This window comes from Phodopus roborovskii, unplaced genomic scaffold (assembly GCF_943737965.1).
Source record: "Phodopus roborovskii unplaced genomic scaffold, PHOROB, whole genome shotgun sequence".
NCBI classification, from domain to species: Eukaryota; Metazoa; Chordata; class Mammalia; order Rodentia; family Cricetidae; genus Phodopus; species Phodopus roborovskii.
The window spans coordinates 3,618,861-3,637,058 of NW_026126645.1; the positions used below are offsets into that span (position 1 = coordinate 3,618,861).

At 54.0% G+C, this 18,198-nt stretch overlaps 1 protein-coding gene across 1 annotated transcript in view; it reads left to right on the plus strand.

The window, feature by feature from the left end:
- Positions 1-640: 640 nt before the first annotated feature.
- The window catches only part of Rap1gap (RAP1 GTPase activating protein), a 61,676-nt gene continuing 44,118 nt past the window's right edge, over positions 641-18,198 (plus strand). The window contains 1 exon segment of the mRNA XM_051173765.1: positions 641-705. The gene's annotated coding sequence lies outside the window, so the exon portion shown is untranslated.

Genomic DNA, 18,198 nt, shown 5'->3' on the forward strand with positions numbered 1-18,198 from the left:
CAGACAACCTCTGCCTCTGACCTCAGGAAGAGGGCTGTGTAGGAGCCTTGTGTTCTGTTGGCCATCAGTAACTGGAGTCTGGTGAGCAGGCCCAAGAGCCCATGCTGCTAGGCTAGGCGACCTTGGGAAGGTCCCTTCGCTTCCTGGGTCCTCCGAGATCACTCAGACTGGATGTAGGGTTTGCTCTTGATTCTTTTGCTGCCTTTCTCCCCGCTCCTGTAGCCTAGGGTGGGGCAGGGAAGAACCTAAGGAGCCACTGACTAGTGGGCCTCTCTCTGTTGTCGCTTCAGCTTCGCCCGTGGAAGAGTGTCGCCCCCCCCACACACACACACATCTGTCCAGTTGTCCCGCTTGCCCCATAAGTCGTCCGAGGCTGTCGGCTAGAGGCCCCAGCACTGCCACTGTCTGGCTGTGCAGCCCTCAGCTTGTCCCTAGCCTCTCTGGGCCTTAGTTTCCCTACCTGTTAGATAGGGGCACGCAGTAGGGGTGGCCTCCCTGCCGCTCCCGCGCCTGGGGCTCAGGCTCCGCAGTGAGGGGGGAGCGGCGCCGGGAAGGAGCGATTGGCGGTCACGTGACGTCCCCCCTCCCTGAACTGCGGCGGCGGCGGCGGCGGCGGCGGTGGTGGTGAGCGTGTCCCGGCAGAGCTGCAGCAGCAGCCGAGGGCACTGGAGTGCCGAGCCCAGGACGCCCTAGCCCAGGCCCGCGGTGAGTGTCCGCTCTGCGTACGGATCCGGGCGGGGAGGGGCGCGGCCAGGCTAGATGGCGGCGCGGCGCGGCGGGGGACCCCGGGGGCACCAGCAGGGCAGGCTCGGGTTCCACCCTTAGGTGCCCCAATCCTAGGCTCCGTCACCCTTGTTACCCCTCTGGAGGGGAAGACGGAGAAGTGGGCGCACTGGGGAGAGGCCACCCAGCATCCCTAAGGGGAAGGTACTCTGCTCCTCTGATCAGGGAAGTGTGTGGGGGGGTCCTCTGGCCATCGCCCTGGGCCTTGATGTCCTTCTGTCTCTAGGTACATAATGAATCCCTGCCTGTCCCGACCTACCACGAAGTGGGGCACTGGCGTCACGCAGTCCTTGTTGCCACCCCTGGCTCTGTTGGCTCTGAGGGTTGGTGGCGAATCCATTGGCAGTCACCACTATGCCCAGTAGGCCCTTTGGGAGCCCTGCTGATGTGATGGCTTGAGGAAGAAACCTTGCACGACCCACTCTCCCCTCCCCCTGGTGTGTGTGTGTGTGTGTGTGTGTGTGTGTGTGTGTGTGTGTGTGTGTGTCTTTGTGACTCCTGAATCCTCTGTCCCTCTCCAATGCTTGACCTTGCGGGTGGCTGTCACAGCATAGGTGGGGTTAGGAAGGACATCCCACCCCTCCCTCATATGGTATATTGGCATTTGTCCCTGTCCTCCAGACCCCTCCCTGCCAAAGTCAGAGGGCTAGAAACCTATTGACCTGCAGGAGAGGCAGACAGAATCCTGCCAGGTATGAAGCAGAAGAAAGGCAAAGAGGGACTGGGGGGTGAGATAATCCCCCTCCCTCTCCAAGGGAGCTAATGCATATGTGGTGCTCCACCAGTCTAGGACCTCCTAAAGATGGTCGAGGGGAGAAGTTGCTCAGAATAGCGCTGTTGAGTGTCTAGGTAAACTCAGAACCCTAGGGCAGCAGGACTAGGTTGTATTCAGACCCCTACCCCATGGGGTTCCCCTGTAGGACCTCAACCTGACTCCAGGGACCCCTGGCAGTGGAAAGACCTGGGCATGCCTTTCGGCCTTGAGAAGGATTTCAGGGTGATGATTAACCCGCAGTGAGAACACCTGCCCTGTCCACCTTCTATAGCCACAGTAGCCTTTTACAGCAGGATGAGGCCTCCGTGGCACGGGTGAGCAAAAAGGCCTGGCTGCACTAGGTAGATTGTGTGTGGTTCTGAGTAACCTGGTGTTGGGGCTACCATCAGATTTTTTTTCTTTCTTTTTGAGATAGGGTCTCACTATGTAGCCCTGGGTGGCCTGGAACTTGATATGGTAGACCAGATTTGTCTTGAAGGAACAGAGGTCTGTTTGGTTCTGCCTCCTGGGTGCTAGGAGTAAAAGCGTGCTCTAATAACACACCTGCCTAGTCAGAATTCTCCTGATCCAAGGTGGAGATTCTGCCAAACAGAGGGCTCACCATGGGCTGCGGCCCTTTGCTACCTGTGTGTGGGGGGAGGGGAGGTACCCCTGGATGGAGATGGGGGAGATAGCAGGTCTAGAATATGTACTTGCAGTGATGACCCTTCCCATGGCTGTGATGTTCCCTACCAGGCTTTTGCCAGCTCATTGCTTCATTTGAGAAAAGCCCCCCTCCCCACTCCTGAAGATGTTTGTCTAGCACATCAGGCTCTGGACAAGTAGATGAGGGAGGCCTAAAAGCCTTGTCCTCTGCTCCTGTCTACCCTGCTGTCATGTTTCAGAACAGAGACCCTTTAAGAACTCCCAGGGCAGGTCAGTCTTCCATGCCACCTGTCTGCCTTCAAGGCCTTTCTTCGTTCCAGCTGTCAGACTGCCGAGGAGCCATGTATGCTGGGCAAACAACCTTGACCCTCGCACAGCCAGACCCAAACACACACTCAACTTGACTCACAAATGCCCTGAGACTCAGGGTCACACAGGCAGACTCTGTCCTGTCTGACCCCACCCACAAGAGACACGCCAGCCTGACAGATGCCACCTCTGTGACCAAGAGGAAGCACATAGAAGCCTTCACCCTTGGGAGGGGGCAAGGGGGGGCCTTTTCTACCTCAGTGGCTTCTAGTGTACTGACAGGATATAAAAACATACAGAGAAGGCCCTGTGCCCTTAAAAATGAACCTGGCAGACATCTTCAGGCGCCCACATGGATACACGCTTGCACGCGTGCCTGGCATCAGCTTCCTTCACGTGGGATGTCACTGCCTCATCACCCTTGGAGGGTGGCAGAGGCCCCTCTGAACACCTCCCTCCCAAACCAACCCTCACCTTATTCCCTCTTTCTGCTTCCTATGAACCCAGCTAGAGATGGAAGAACAGCCTTTGAAATCGCCTCACATTTCCCAGTTCATCACCTGCCCTACACTTACCCAAAGGACTGTGTGAGTCTCTCACCTTGCCTGGCCTTGAGGGCACCAATCCGCAGGTCTCTCCTGAGGCCACACAGCTACAGCCCCTGCTTCCCGGTCATCTGCTGCCTTGTCAGGTGCCTGGCTTTGCCCCCCCACCCCCGCAGCAGGGCTGGGACCAGCTGATGTGAACACAGGAGGATCCCTGGATATCTCTGCTCACCTTTCCCCGAGGCAGAGGACTGCTAGGCTGAGCCCTGGTGCACTTCTTAGAAGTTGGCATTGCTGGGAAGCTACCACAGCTTAGCTGTGTAGTGTGATCTTGAGACGGCTCTGGCTGGGGACTTTCCATGGGTTAGAAACTCTAGGTCTAGCCTAGGCTACCATAGGCTCTGAATTTCAGAGGTAGCCATCCTGGGATCAGACCAACGATGTGGGGGACTTTAGGGCAGGAGGCTGCAGTTTTGTCCACTTGCAGTGTGGATGCTCTTAGCCTTCAAGACAGGCTCATTCCTGAAGACTGACGTTTGGCAAGCAGGTGGTTCAGCAAAGAGGCAAGGGGTGGAATCTGAAAGGTACTAATAGGGAGGTACCCCAAGCAGAGAGGGTCCCACTGGGACCCTTTTACATTGCAGAGGCCCTACCATCTAGCACACCCAGGCTGGGAGAACTGAGGACAGAGGTGACCTGGGGGTGGCAGTCACTGTAGTGACCGTGTGTTACCGTGCTTGTGTCCCCGTGATGTGTCCCGTGCTTGTTGCCCGCAAAGAGGTGAGGCTCAGAGCACCTTGGCTGCAATGCCAACATGAGGCCACTCTCCTGTCGGGGTGCACAGGCCTGAGTCTCTGGTTTTGACTCTCTGTCGACAAATTGCATGGTTTGGGACATTTTTCTCCATTTTCCTGAGGCTCTTGTTTGTTTCTTTATCTGTAAATCAGGGATAATGGGTTGTTATGTTTTTTTAAATATTAAAAAGATTAACATAGGTGGTAGTGAACAGCTTTAATACCAGCACTTGGGAAGCCAAGACAGGTAGATCTCTGGGAGTTTGAGGCCAGCCTGGTCTACATAGCAAGTTCAGGGCCAGCCAGTACTATGTAGAGAGACTATCTCCAAAAACAAAACCCCCCAAAAAAATAAAGACACAGGATCGGAATGATCAAGACTTCTAAATCCAATCCAAGCTGGCTAGGTAGTGAACACATTGGGAGGGTAGAGTCAGGAGGATCTCGAGTTCAAGGCTAGTCTGGGCTACAAATGGAGACCACATCTAAAACAGCCAAATAATTAAAAAATGCTGGACGTGGTGACATGGGCCTGGATTTCTAGCTATTCAGGGGCCTGGGCAGGAGGAGTGAAAATTCAAGGCTTGTCTGAGGTACAGAATGAGTTAAAGGGCAGCCTGGGAAACTTAGTGAGACCCTGTCTCAAAATAAAAAGCAAGCTCGGTGATGGTGGTGCATGCCTTTAATCCCAGCACTCCGGGAAGCAGAGGCAAGTGGACCTCTGTAAGTTCCAGGCCAGCCTGATCTATAGAGCAAGTTGCAGAACATGCTCCAAAGCTATACAGAGAAACCCTGTTTTGAAAACCAAATAAATATAAATAAAAAGCAATAAGGCTCAGTTGGAGAGCGCTTGCCTAGCACATAACAAGTCTCTCTGCCTTCTTACTTTCCTTTTTAAAAGGACATTTGTTTATTAACTTACTTATGTGTGTATGTGTGTGGGCATGACTTAGCACACATGTGGAGATGGGAAGACACCTTGTAGGAGTCAGTTCTCTCTGCCCACCACGTGGGTCCCAGGTATTGAACTCAGGCTGTTAGGCTTGGCAGCAAGCACCTTTACTCACTGAACCATTTCACCAGCCCCCTCTCCTCCTTTTGTTTTCTTCTTTCTTTCTTTCTTTCTTTCTATCTTTCATTCATTCATTCTTTCTTTTCTTTATATTTCTTCCTTTCTTTCTTTCTTTTGTAACAAGTTCTCACTATGTAGCCCAGGCTGTCCTTGAACTCATAGTAATCCTCCTCTCTCCGCCTCCCAAGTGTGATGGATTTCAGGTACACACCACCACATCCAGACCCAGACCAAACTTTATAGAAAAAACAAAACAAAACAAACCTCCTTCCCTCCAGTGTTTGGGGCTAGTAAGATTTTTTTTTCCCTCCCATAACATCACATTTTCAAGGCAATTGGCAATGGGCAGTCTTCCCTCTTAAGGGGTCAGAGCCTGGCACATAGTAGGTATTAGTACATGATAACATGGATGTCAGCAGAATTCTGAGTTGCATGATGAGAGGGGCAAAGGCATGCCCGACAGTGTGACCAGCTACATTGAGGGCCAAGGTTGGAGGACTTTGGCTTCAGGGAGGATGACGAGGTGAGCTGCCAGCCTGAGGATTCTGTCACCCCAAAGTCACTAAGGAGCCCGCTGGGCATTCTGCACACAGACTCAGTAGCCAGGGAAGAAGCAGGGATGTAGGCACTGTTCTGGATGTGCTGGGTGGGTACGGCCCAATGTGTTTCTCCCTGGACCTCGTCTTCCTCAAGTGTGCACACAAAAGTCCAGTGATGTCTTCCTTTGCCTTGTTAGCTGGGGGCAGTGAGCTAGGTTCTGAGTCTGCTGATAGGTCTGTAGATGGGAGAACCCTTGTGACTACTGCCGAGTTCCAGAAGCTAATGATGGCTGTGCTATGTGAGCCCCCCAGGGGTGTTACTCGCTTAGGGAGTCAAGGTGTTTCTGTAACTGCCTGTTCCTCAGGCTCCCCTCTGGGAATTTGGAGCTGGAGCTGTTGGTAAGGTGCACAGGGGGCAGTAGGCGCAGATCAGACACCCGAGCTACCTCCTCAAGCCTGAAAGAGTCATACACTTGCAGAAAGAAAAGCAGAAAGGTCAGGCTGTGGGCTTCAGCCCTACACCCACCAAGATCCGACTTGCATCTCTAAGAGACCGATTCCCCTGTCCAGGTTTCCCTCCTTGAGACAGGACTCCTGGGGCAGGTGGAGGTGGCTAATGGAGGGTAACCTTGGTAGTGTCCTCTGCCTGGCTGCTTAGGAACAGAGCTGGTAGGGGGAGGGGGCATCTGATTTCCTCCTCCTCCTCCAAGTGGGCCAAACCACTGAGCTCAGGAGTGCTGGGATGAGGCTAGGTTGGGGGTGGGCAAGTCTTTTGCCCTGACCCCCTTTCTCTGACCTTGGAAATCATCAGAGAAGCCGCATGCCCTCTGGTAGACTGCTGCAGGCCCTCCATGCCAGCCTTGGTGGCAGGCTAAGGAAGGCACAGGGCTACAGCTAGGTGTGAGTGGGCTTTGGCCTTTCCTGCTCACACCACCTCCCACCTTGTTATCCGGCTCCCTGAGCTCTAAGTACTGTTGGGAACAAACCTTGGCAGAGCCCTTAGGGTTGAGACCACACCCATCCCTGCCACCAAGCTCACAGCTAGAAAGGTGTAAGTAGTTGTGGTCCCTAAGGACAAAGAAGCCTGGGACTTGCTCCTGCCCCATTGCCCCAAACATATGCAGTCCTTAACAGGATGGGAACTGCATGGCAGCCTTGGGATTCTGGGAGGATACACAGAATGTGAGCTGAGCAGCAGAACCCCGGAGGGGCATTAATTGAGCACTTACAGTATGCCGAATTCCATGCTAATGCTTTCCATGGACCCATCCCATTGACTTCTCAGCAACTGTTAATATCAACTATAAGGGGCTCAGCAACTATAATATCAACTCCAGAGGTCACTCAGTAGGCTGAGATTTTAATTAGGACTGTATTAACCACTGTGGTGTACAGAGTAAGATGGGGAGGAAGAGGGTGGCATTGAGAGGTGGGCTATTCCCTAACAGCTCTAGGAAGTTAGCTCTGGCCACAGGGGACTGGCTGCTGGCAGGACAGGGGCTTTTCCTATTAATTCTGTCTATCAGCGTGCCAATATGGAGAAAGTGGATGTCTCATGACAGGGAAGAGGGCCTCACTGTCCACCCAAGGACTTTCCTGATTCTTGCCCTGTCCCGATGTGGGCCTCTCAGAACTTACCCTGTGCTAGTACAAGGTGTTTGTTTGTTTTTTAACCCCTTTGGTTTTTCGAGACAGGGTTTCTCTTTGGCTTTGGAGGCTGTCCTGGAACTCGCTCTTGTAGACCAGGCTGGTCTCAAACTTGATAGGAGATGTCATTCTGTAAATATGTTTCTCTTATTGGTTAATGAATAAAGTTCTGTTGACCAATAGGAACGCAAGATAGGCAGGACTAGGAGACAAGGAGGTTTCAGGAAGAGATAGAGGAGGAGTGTCAACATGTAGGACCCAAGAGAATAGAGATCTGGATCCTGTCTCTGGTAAGATAAGATCACGTGGAAATACTTAGATTAATAGAAATGAGAATATTTAAAACAGAGCTAGCCAATAAGAAATGCTAGTAACAGGTCAACAGCTTTGTATCTAATACAAACTCACAGACATCCACTAGCCTCTGCCTCCCGAGTGCTGGGATTAAAGGTGTGTGCCACCAACGCCCGGCTGCTAGTACAGGATGTATCACAGAACCACGGCACATGATACCTTGAGTGGCCCAGTGTGTTCAGGGAGAGGGATGGACCCAGAAGCAAGGCGTGTGCACACCCACCAAGGCCCATCTTTCTAAACCTCAGTTTCATTGTGAGACAGAGTAACGGCTGGCACAGAACACACACTGCCTCCCCAGATACAAGGAGCCACCCAGACGCGACTCAGTCCTATTCAGAGAGGCCATCATCTGTGGAAGCAGGGGTCTGGACCCCATTATGGTCTTCTTTGCAGAGCATAGGCCGAGGATGGTTTGGGCTCCAGGCTACAGGGGCTAGGATAGTCAGAGAGCACCCCTCACTCCCTCCCCTATTCCAGTCTGGGGGGCTAGGCCCCAGGGGTAGTCTTTGGGGAGGTGGGACTGGGGGCTTCATGGCTAGGTCCTGCAGGTCAGGAGGAGGGTCTGGGAGTGTGAGCTTCACCTCTGCCCCTGCCCTTGTCCCTGTCTTCGCCTGCCATGCCCATGGGGCTGGGCTACCTTGGCAACCTGAGTGAGAAGGGCCCTTGGAGAGCCCTTGTTATAGGTAGAGAAAGGGGTCCAGAGGGGAGGGGACTTTTCCCAAGTTACCCTGTGAGCCAGTGTGGAGCTTGGCCCAAGATCTAGGTCTCCTGGGATAGTTCATAGCTAGTCCAGGACATGCCCAGTAACCATATTGAACATGCACCTCAGTTTTGCCTACCTGGCCTTTTGTTTTTGAAGGGTCTCGCTATGTTGCCCAGGGTGGCCTTACACTTACGGCAGTTCTCCTGCCTCAGCTTCTCAAGTGCTGAGGTGACATGCACTAGCCACACATTTGTTTTGGTTTTGTTTGTTTTTGAGACAGGATCTTGCTACATAGCCCAGGTTGGCCTAGAATTTACATATACTCCCCTGGCCTCAGCTCCTCGTGTGCTGGGATTGTAGCTGTGCATCCCATGCTGGACTGTGAGGGCCTGTTTAGTGGTGCCTCTTGGGTTAGAGCTGAGAACTTTTGAGTTTAAAAAAAAAAAACAACCCTGTGAGATAAGTACAGTTGGTGTCATTGCCATCACCTGTTAAAAATTGCAGGCTTTGAAAGTTTCTGCCTGACTCACTCCAAGTTCAAGCTCGCACTAGACCATGTGTGCTATGATAGGGATAAAACCGACCTTCTGTCTGTCTGTAGCTGGCCTAGGACACTATGTATGTGTTCATTGAATGCCTATCAACTGCTTAGTGTCATGAGACTGAGGGTCTGCAGACGCCCCTCCGCTCTCTGCCTCACCCATCATGGCTGCCTCTCTCCTGTCCCCAGTCAGGCACACACTGGCTTTTGCACCCTCGTGAGTGCCCATGGTGTACCTGACCTCCTCTTGCGGGAAATGGGGCAGGACACAGCGGGTGCACTTGGTGCTATTGATATAAATAACCACCCCATGCAAGCCCTTTGTGAGCACCAGGCATTGCCTCTGCTACCTACCACTCAGCCACGGGAGCTGGGCCCTGCTCTGTGTGTCTCTTGTGTCTGTGTCCCTGCCCACCCAGTGGACTCTACCCTGCCCTGTGCCCAGGCTGTGCCCAGGCTATGTGGCTCTGCTTACAGAGCTGTGTCTGGAAGGCAGGGTATCTACAGCATGCTAAAGCTTGGACAGACCAGGAGACATGTGAGGGGTATGGAGCTCCAGCTCCATCCACTCCAGCCTGTGAAAACCAGAGCAGAATAGTTCTTTTCCTTTTAGAAGGCAGAGTGAATGCCTCAGGGAGCGTTTGCAGCCATTTCCACTCCTACTCTTGGGCAGGCCCTTCAGCCCCCAGGAGCCTGGGTTCCCTAACCTGCAAAATGGGGACAGCAGTCCGACCTAATTTAGGGGATGGCAGGAGATATGCTTGACACAAAGCCTCAGTAGAGGGTAGCTACTGCTTTTCTGGGCTGGGACATGGATGATGGGGACAGAGGGCTTGAAGAGCATCCGGGGAGCTGACGCCGGCCTCAGTTTCCCTATCAGTTATGGCAGATACACAATTCTTGCACGATATAGCTCGTGCGGCTGTTGTGGGGATCACAGAGGCCCCAGGGTGCGTAGGTGCAGCTCAGCAATCCTCTCAGAGTAATGAAGGGTAGAAGGAACATGGTAGGCGGCGAAGCAGGTGCCACCATTGTGGCATGCAGGTGTGCCATTGTGTCCTGGAGAGGTGCAGCCTAGAGGGAAGGGCGAGGACAGGCTGTAGAGCCGCCTCCGCATCTGGGAGGAGGAAGGGAGTGTGTCACAGCGGGGTCTGGGCGCTTTCTCCTGGGGCTCAGGGTCTCCACCCTTCCAGCTGGGGGCTGGGACGGGGGCGCTGTCCCTGGTCCTGGAGTGCCGCTGGCTCTGGCTTGCAGTTCCATAAATGGACAGATGAGGGCGCCAGGGACCATCTCTGACTCCCAAGCTGCGTTCAGAGAACATTCAGTCTTCATTTTCAGATTTAACACTCCTAGATAATAAGCCTACCTGCTCAGCTCATTTCAGAAGCTAATGACATGTCACCATAAGGGAACCAAACAGTGCTCCACTTGTCTGGGTTAGTGCCCTGGCATGACCACACTGCAAGAGTCACAGAAGAAACCAAACCCTTGGTATTTATGACAGAGACACTTTTCCATTTAACAGTGGAAAATCTTACTGCTGCACCTGACCTCCAGCTCTGGTTGGCTCCAGTAATTGAGCCTCAGAAAATTTCATTATGGATTAAAGCCACATCAAAAAGATCCTCACGGGGTTGGGACTGTAGCTTAGTGGTAGACCAATTGCCTGGCTTACTCAAGGTCATGGGTTCTATCCAGCCCCACCCACTGCACCTCAAGGGGGAGAAAGAAAGCACAGATCAATACTGGTGTATGAAGCACTTAGGGGCTAGGCTGGCTTACCAGACTGTGCCCACGTGCAAGGCAGGGCAGTGTGTGTGCAGGAGTCTGCCTTGAGTGGGACTCTCCCTGAATAGCTCTCGGAGCTGCCACCCTCTGAATGGCTGTGGTGACTCCCAGTAATTGCTAAATTAAAAACCACCTTCCCGTATTTCCCTAATGCTTCCTGGGGGCGGAGCTGTCCTCATTGAGAACCATAGCCAAGGTGTGAGCTTTGTGGTTCTGCTGAAGCTCGCTGGGTCCCAGACTGTGTGAATGGGGATGTTTTTAGGGATTGTTAGGGTGCTCTGCCCTCATCTCAGAGATGAGACAGCAGAGGTCAGAATAGGAAGGGGACTCATCCTGGGCAATAGCAAGTGACTTACAGACCTGGGGGCTAGAGCCAGGTCTCCTGACCCAGGGAACAGGGCTCAGTCAGCCTGCTGCCCGATATTTAACCAACTGCCCTGAAAATGGGCAGGAAAGGCCTTACGTTTAGCCAAGCTAGTAACATAGGGAGTCTAACTAGGTCCCTGCTGTACCACAGAACAGTGGCCTTGTGCTCTCCTCAGGGGGCCGTGGTTGGTTGCACACATCTCTGACTCACAAAAGGCCATTCTCTTTATCTCATTTCCCCCCAACAGTTTGCTGGGTATCATGTAGGATGGCCGTGCATGTGTGTGTACATGTCTGTGCACACGCTGTATAAATGTGAGACAATCACAGTTAGGAGGTATGATTTCTGTGCACAAAGAGATCTGTGGCTCTGTGTGCCTTGTGGGTGTGCAAGCCTAGCCACAGTCACAGCTCACAGCTCACAGAAGGTGAGCACACTTCTATTTGTGACTCAGGCGAGTAAACCTCATCTGACCTTTGCACGTGTGTGTGCACGTGAGCTGACAGCATGGGGGCTGACTTTCATGCGAGCAGGTCTATATGTATTGCCTAGGCACAAATTAGACATCTGTGTGTGTGCATATGAACCAGGGAAACCTTGTGTACGGATTCTTGCATACTTAGGTCCTCTAGGGAGTATATTATGTCAATACTCAGCACCACAATGGACAGCAGAGGCATCACCTGCAGCTGCTTGGGGAGGGTGCTTCCCCAGGGGGATACCCCAGCCCCGACATTGCTCCTGGGACTGGATGGATGTATCTGGGCTAGAAGGATGAGGGTGCTTCCGCAGCTGGTGAAATTCTTTCTAGGGTACTTTGGCTAGTAAGTGAGAGATTGGTGTGCATGTGTGAGGGAGATTGATTAACACATGACCAAACCTGAGCCCTGGGAGGAAACAGATTCCAGCCAAGCCACTCAGGAGCTGCCAAGACCAGGGCAGGGAGCCCAGGCCTGCCATGTCTCCTGCCCAGGAGGCCCTGAGCAAATCCCTGCACAGGAATAACTTATGAGGAAAGGAGGTGGTTGGGGACCCTGGCAAGAGCCCACGAGTGGCATGTGGAGCCCAGCCTGGGATCTTCCCAGGGCTTGCCCTTCGCTCTAGTCTCTGGTTCCCTGCTGAGGGCTGGCAAAGCAGTGCTAAAGGCAGGTGGGCAGGGAACTCAGAGTTCAGCCTGAGGTGAGCTTGGGAAAGGAACTGCTCTCCACCCCTGTACTTTCCCCTTCTTCACCAGGTTTGACACGTGTTCTGTTAACTTGGGTACAGATTCAGGAGGCCTAGGAGAGGAGGTTTCTTCCCAGAAGGAGGATGACCCTGGAGACCAGCCCGGTTCTGTTTTCCTTTTGAGATAGGAATTTCTGTTCCCCCTGCCTCTACCTCTCTAGTACTGAGATTAGAGGTGTGTACCACCATACCTGGCTCTATTGTTTATTGAGACAGAGTTTCACTATGTAGTGTTGGCTGGCCTGAAATTGACCATGTAGACAAGGCTGGCCTAGAACTCACAGAGATCCACCTGACTCTGCCTCTTGAGTGCCGGGATTAAAGGCTGCACTACATGTGGGCCGGATACCTGCTTTCATTTTGTGCAAGAGAGTGAACCCAGGTTTTCATGCATGCTAGGCGAGCCCTCTGCCAGCTGAACGCCACCCTCAGCCTGTAGCTTCCTTTTCCAGGTGAGAGACGGAGGAGAGGGACCCCTACAAGTGTAGCCATCACTCCCCAGTGCCAGCTTGCTTGCAAGTACCACTCCCTGTCACAGTGGTCTGTGATGGTTGATCTGGGTCCCTTATCATGTTGTCTATGTGTCTGTCTTGGAGTCTGCTCTGTGCACTCACACAGATTTACCTCATTCTTTCTTCAACGCTACTTTAAAGTTTATTTTTTATTTTATGTGTATGAGTATTTTTGTCCTCGTGTATGTATGTATGTATGTATGTATGTATGTATGTGTAACATATGCAGCCTGATACCTGAGGAGGCCAGAGGAGGGCTTTGTGTCCCCTGGGACTGGAGTTACCGATGGTTGGAGGCAACCATGTGGATGCTGGGAGCAGAACCAAGGTCCTCTGCAAAAGCGGCCAGTGCTCTAACCACTGAGTGCTTTTTCCAGCTCCACCAGCTTTTTTTTTGAGACACAAGGAAGTGTGCACTGCCATGCCTGGGGTCTACTCTTCCTTCTTTCCTATGTATGTATGTATGTATGTAGACAGCGACTCATCATGTAGTGTTGGCTGGCTTGGAACTCACTTTGTAGACCAGGCTGGCTTTGAACTCACAGATCCACCTCCCTCTGCCTCCCAAGTGTGACTTCTGGGATTACAGGCATGCACCACCACACCTGGCCCATTCTTTCTCCTAGCTATGCGGCCCTGCATCTCCATCTGGGTGGCCAGTTAGTTAGTTTACTGGTAATTCTTTGCTATCCTTGTAGAATGAGGTAAATTCACCTAATTAAGCCTCCTCCAAATCATGCTGCAGTGAAAGTTTTCTTTAACACACAAACACACACACACATACACACACACACACACACACACACACACAGTGCCAAGCAGGATCCCCAGGGCTTTATGACTGGCAATTTAATTAAGGTGCAGTCAGTTTGAATAATTAACACCTTCATTCCCAGCCCCACTTTGCAGATGAAAAAAAACCTGAGGCACAGAAAGGTTAAGTGTCTTGCCCTAGGTCACACAGCTGACAGATGAAAAAGCTTGGTTGGAACCCTAGGAGAGTTCACAGGATGCAGGCCTCCCCATCCCTTGTCCTTGGCCCATCATCTTCAATACCCAGGCTGTGACACAGACAGTGAATTCTTGTAGGTAGTCTTGAAGGCTGAGTGTTCATTTAATGGCTGCTGGCCTGAGGGGCCAGGGGCTGGCCATGGAGGCCCTCCACATCTGTGACTGAGAGAACATGACCTCACTGGCCGTTCCAACCCCCATCTCTTGCCAACCAGGCAGCTGCAGTTGGGCAGAGCTCAGAGGCTGGAGCCCACACTAGGTTCTTTGTCCTTGGTGGGAACCCTGCAGCCCCCATAGCCCATCTCAAGGGCCTTCTGTCCCAGCATCAGGGGGCCCTCCCTGGGGCCAGGCCCAGCTGGGAAACTTGGCATGTTGGCAGCTCCTTGGCCACCCTGCCAACTGGGCATTCAGAACCCACTCAGGAATTGGCCCCTTCAGTGAGCCTAAGGGGGCTGAGGCCAATGCTGCTGGGGTAAATTCAAACCAGACAGGGCTGGAGTCCTGGGCCAGGTGAGGGCTAAGGCAGCCCCCAGCACACACATACTGCCCAGGCTGGATCCAGGTTCCTCTTACCCATCCGACTCTTCCCTGGAAACTCCTGCTTCTCTATAGAAAGTTGGCGGGGTGGGGTGGGGTGTGGGGGTGTCCTCGTTTCTGTGGATAGCTCTGGCACTCCCAGGCTCACCCCTCCCCAACCCAGCTCCACCGACCTCCCCCATTTAGAGTATACTCTTGACACTGCCCTGCAGAGGAGGTCCCTCTTCAGTCTGCTAGGGTTCAGTGCAGTCTCCTCAGCCCCCAACCCCTCTCTGAGCACCCTGCCAAGAGGGCCAGGAGAGAGCCATACCCTCCTCCAAAGCTGAAAACCAAAGCAAACCAGCTCTGAACCCTTCAGGCCTCTCCTCAGGGTCCTTCCACTCCTCTGAGCTTGGAGCAAGGGGACAGGGGTGGAGCAGGGCTAGGGCAGCTGGCTCAGTAACTGCTGTGAGCTCTGCCCAGCCCAGCCCTGCCCAGTCCAGCCCTGCCCAGCCCTGTCTGGATGAAGCAAACTGGAGTCTAGACTGTCGTCAATCATAACCGTCAGTTCCCAAGAGATGAAGGAGCCAGCCCCGCCCTCACTCAGTTACAAAAGTCTTTTGAGGACCCTTGCCACCTGGCCTTGTCCCTTCAATGGGCCCTTCTCCCTCTTATCTTACAGCCGAAGTCCTTGACGTTCCCCAAGCAGAAAGCGCCATAGGAACACCCAGGGCTTCCTGGGGCCTCCCTGGACAGGGATGAGGGAGCATCGCAGAGCCAGAGCTGGGGCAGTGAATCTGGAGAACAGGAGGACAGGGCTTGCTTTCCACCACTGTCAGCTGGTATCTCGAGGAGTGAGTGTCAGAGCAGTGTCCTAGGCCAGGGTGTAGAGTAGCGAGCTATGGTGTCTGTTAACTGAATGTATGATGATGGGAGTTTAGGATTCAACCCTGTTGTCTCCAAAGGTGAATGCATGAGGGATCCTGGGCTAGATGCATTTCCAAACCTACCCTCTCTTTCCTGAGGGATCATGCTGAGAGTCTTGAGGAGGCTTCAGCTGGGACAAGAGGGTCCCTCATTCTCTGACATGCAGAATGGCTGAAGGACATCAGCCCTGAGGCTCATGGGCTGTACACCGTCTGTCTCCGCATTAACTCAAACTTCTCATCGCCCCAGAGGCCAGGCTGACCTAACTTTTCCATTGGGACACCCCTGGCGCTTCTCTCTGGGGAGGATTGGAGGTGGCTATGTGGATGGGGCTGGGTGGCCGTGTGGGGGTGGTGCTCTCGGAAAGCCCCGCAGCCCGGAGCGAACAAGCAGCCCTTTCTGCGCTGGGGCCTCAGCTGGCGGGCGGCCGGGGCGCACACACGGTCCCGGCCGGAGTGCCGTTGCCAAGGTGACCCCACTCCCGGCAGACTGCGGGCGGTGGCAACGACACCATGAGCCGGAAGCGCAGCTTCACCTTTGGCGCCTATGGAGGGTAGGTTCGGGTGAATGCTGTGCGCTGTGCCGGTCTTGCTTGGGTGCAGTGGCCCCTGGTGGGGAAGGGTGCGGAGGCTGAGGCGAGCTTCCATCCAAGTCGTGAGCGGGATGCGTGCTCTGTTGGGTGTTCACGTGCACGTGTGGGGGTGAGAGTAAGTGTGGATTGCAGTGTCTATGAACATGCCTGGAGTGTGGAAGATGCCCGTGTGTGTGTGTGTGTGTGTGTGTGTGTGTGTGTGTGTGTGTTCCAACTGGGTGGGCGTGGTGTGTGTGATAGGGTAAACAGTCTCAGAAGGCCCTGCAGGGATCTCCACTTTGCCTCTGCTGTCTCTCTACTGAGATCTTGGAAGTTGGTCCCTAGGAGCCATCAGTAGCCCTCCCCTCACCCCTACTCTGACCACATTGCCTTGTGGAAGCCGGCCACTCTACATGCTTCCTGCTTGACCTGGAGGCTAGGGAGGAGGGCAGAGTAGTAGATGGTCTGTCTTAGGTTGCTCACCTCCTTGCCCCTAAGCACCCACCTGAGGGATGCAGAGGTGGGATGGGATTGTTGCCAGTAGCAGAGATTTGGCAAACTAGAGGGAGAGGGTTACAGAGCCCAGTGGTCTTTACTGGGCCAGCCAAAGCGATGCATGGCCTTCGCCAGCCTGGACTCATAACTGTCAGAGGGACACGGCTTGGGTTTGGTGTGGTACTGTGGGGTACAGTCAGAGCTCCAGGAACGAGCTGTGTGTAGGCGAGGGCCTGTCCGGGGCGATCTCTTCCGGTGTGCTCAGCCTCTGAGAGGGCCTCCTGCAGAGGGACAGGGTGGGCAGACAAGCATCTTTTGGGGGTGAGGCCTGGCTGTGCAGCAAAACTAGGAGCTGCTTTGTGACCTTGGTCAGCCTTGGCCTCCTCACTTTCACCCTGGCTCAGCACCCCAAACCTCAGCCATGGCAGCCCAGCCTTCTCTGCTCTCTGCTCCCTGCTCCCCTCAGGCAGAAGGCAAGAGTTGTTTGTTTTCCCAACAGCTGCCTAGTCCTGTGGAACCCCACTAGGAAGGGGGTGGGGCCCAGTGTTTCTCTCCCCCAAGGTGCCCTCTCAGAGAACAGCGGGGTGACAAGCTGGTGAAGGTCCTGCCCATCCCCCCTCCAGGCTGGGCCTACAGGGCTTAGGGAATGCAGTCTGGGGGTGCCCATGCACTCAGGCAAGAACATGTGTTGGGGTGGGGGGGTATTGCCCAGGTCCCCAGGTGATTGGTTCCTGGGTGGATATGAGCTGGGACAAGGCTGTGGGACTTGGAGAGGCATGGGGTTCCGCCATAAGCCATAGAGATCAGGCATACCTCCTGGCTTGTCTATACTCCTGTAGCCTTGCTCTGACCCTAACCTCAAGTCACACTGTCCTACTCTGCTTGGCTCAGAACTACCTTTGACTCCACACCTGCCGACACTTGTATTCCCTGAGCCCCAGACACCAATCCTGCTTCTGGTCCTTATTTGCATAGGCCCAGCCTAACTCCCCAGGTCTCTAAACTGAATTTAGGGCCTGTTCACCCATGGGATATTTGAGGGCATCAGGTACCTTTAGTAGCAGTGCCGCCTCAGGCCACCAGGGGGCAGGATGGAATGGAATGCGTTAGTGTGCCCTGCAGAGCCATGATGGATGAGCCTCATGGGCTGCCTGCTTGCTGTGTTTCAGGGTGGACAAATCCTTCTCCCCTCATCAGAGTGTGTGGTGAGTACTGGGGACCCTCAGGGGCACCTGGCTGCCTTGGCTGCTCCCTGGGGGCATTTCTATCCTCTACAATGACAAATCAGACCCATCAGGCCCCCTGGGAAGGGCATGGGAGACCTTTCTCCCCAGAATCCATGTTTTCTCTCACCATAGTTCTTTCTGAAGCTTACAATCAGATCTTAGCTCATTCTGTCTGGGCGATGTGTGCTTTGCCACCTCTGTAAACCTCAGTTTCCTCATCTGGGAAATGAGGGTATAGATGCCTGCTTAGTAGTGTGAGGTTGGGGAAGTCAGGCATGCAAACCTGGGCTGGCATGTGAGAAGCCCTCATCCAAATCTTTTCCTTGCTGTCCCAGTCTCCAATCCTTGCCCTGGTGTGGCTCCCAGATGCACAGGTGGTAGCCTGCCTTCTTACTGACCCCCAAAGCCTCTAGTCCCATCCATACCCAGCTTCAGAGCTGTTTCTGTGTCTGAGGCCTCCCTCTCTTTACTTTGGAGGAGGTGGCATCTGCAGCTTCCCCAACACCAAGAAGTGCCAGGCAGTGGGTGGAGGGGCAGCATCAGCCCCGGATTTTCGCAGCACTGGGCACCTGATGCTCCACAGGCGGGCACCTCCTGGCTTCCCCAGCTCCAGCATCACATGGCTCTGCCAGCTGACTTTGCAGTTGCCTCACCTCCAGAGGGAGCCCCGGTGGCTCCAGCCCCCCCCCCATGTAGGTTCCTGCCCCTGCTGGGGGCTTCCTGGGGTCTGTGCACCCCATGGCGATGCAGTTGCTGTAAGATTTCTAACTAGCCCCCATGGGCCCAGAACCCTGGGAAGCTGGGCAGGAGGCCCCAGGCTGAGCTCGGGGCCACTTTCTTATGTCCCTTTG